Source organism: Salvelinus sp. IW2-2015, linkage group LG26, assembly GCF_002910315.2.
Source record: "Salvelinus sp. IW2-2015 linkage group LG26, ASM291031v2, whole genome shotgun sequence".
Classification (NCBI taxonomy): domain Eukaryota; kingdom Metazoa; phylum Chordata; class Actinopteri; order Salmoniformes; family Salmonidae; genus Salvelinus; species Salvelinus sp. IW2-2015.
The window spans coordinates 14,118,001-14,119,370 of record NC_036866.1 but is presented as its reverse complement, the minus strand read 5'-3'; positions in this window follow the sequence as shown (position 1 = coordinate 14,119,370).

The window sequence follows — 1,370 nt, the reverse complement described above, 5'->3', positions numbered from 1 at the left end:
CCTGCCAATAATTSTGTATTTTTGTACCTTTTTATGTAGGATTCAATGACTGGTATTGTGTGCTACATTTTGTAAGGGAAAAGAGACCAAACATAGTACAATGTGTACAATGTATTTTTCCTGTATTTTGTGGTTATACTTAATGCAGTTCTCCTTTCCGCCACTTGGTGACAGTGTTTTCGTAGACCAGTCACAGCAAGTAGCAAATGGAGCGAAGTCTGTTCCATTTTGGTGAGACAAACCCATTAAACCAAGGGTAGCTGTTATAATCACCTTTGTTGTTTTGGCTATGTTGTGATTTCTCAAGCGTTATAATTAATTTATTGAAGGCATCAAATGTTATTTTTGTCCATACTGATTTTGGTGGTATGCTTGATTTTGTTTCTCATTTTGTCAGCAGGTGGTTAGCTTTGGTGTTACTCAATGTCTGTAATGTATGTGGGGTGGGGGGGGGGCTGTTGACCGTTTAAAGATCTCCATCACTCTCTCTTTGTCTCTCGGTGTGGGCATGTTCTGTGAGTCAATATGGTTACCTCAGGTTTCTTTGGTGCTACCTATTAAAACAGCAAGTAGTGTAAAAAAGGCCTCTGGTCTTAACCATAGGTTTCATCTTAACAGGAGCACTCCAGAGTTCTAATCATGTTCTGACTCAAGACTTTCAGTCCTCCAACCACAACCGGTTTTATGAATGTCCACTCTCGCCAGGCCTCTTCTAATTTACTTCTTTTTTTTCTTTTTCTAGTGAGCAAGTACAGTTGAAGTCAGAAGTTTACATACACCTTAGCCAAATACATTGAAACTCAGTTTTTCACAATTCCTGACATTTAATCCAAGTAAAAATTCCTTGTTTTAGGGCAGTTAGGATCACCACTTTATTTTAAGAATGTGAAATGTCAGAATAATAGTAGAGTGATTTATTTCAGCTTTTATTTATTTCATCACATTCCCAGTGGGTCAGAAGTTTACATACACTCAATTAGTATTTGGTAGCATTGCCTTTAAATCTWACTTGGGTCAAACGTTTCAGGTAGCCTTCCACAAGCTTCCCACAATAAGTTGGGTGAATTTTGGTCCATTCCTCCGGACAGAGCTGGTGTAACTGAGTCAGGTTTGTAGGCCTCCTTGCTCGCACACGCTTTTTCAGTTGTGCCCACAAATCTTCTATGGGATTGAGGTCAGGGCTTTGTGATGGCCACTCCAATACCTTGACTTATTTGTCCTTCAGCAATTTTGCCACAACTTTGGAAGTTGGCTTGGGGTCATTGTCCATTTGGAAGTCCCATTTGTGACCAAGTTTTTACTTCCTGACTGATGTCTTGAGGTGTTGCTTCAATATACACTGCTCAAAAAAATAAAGGGAACACTAAAAT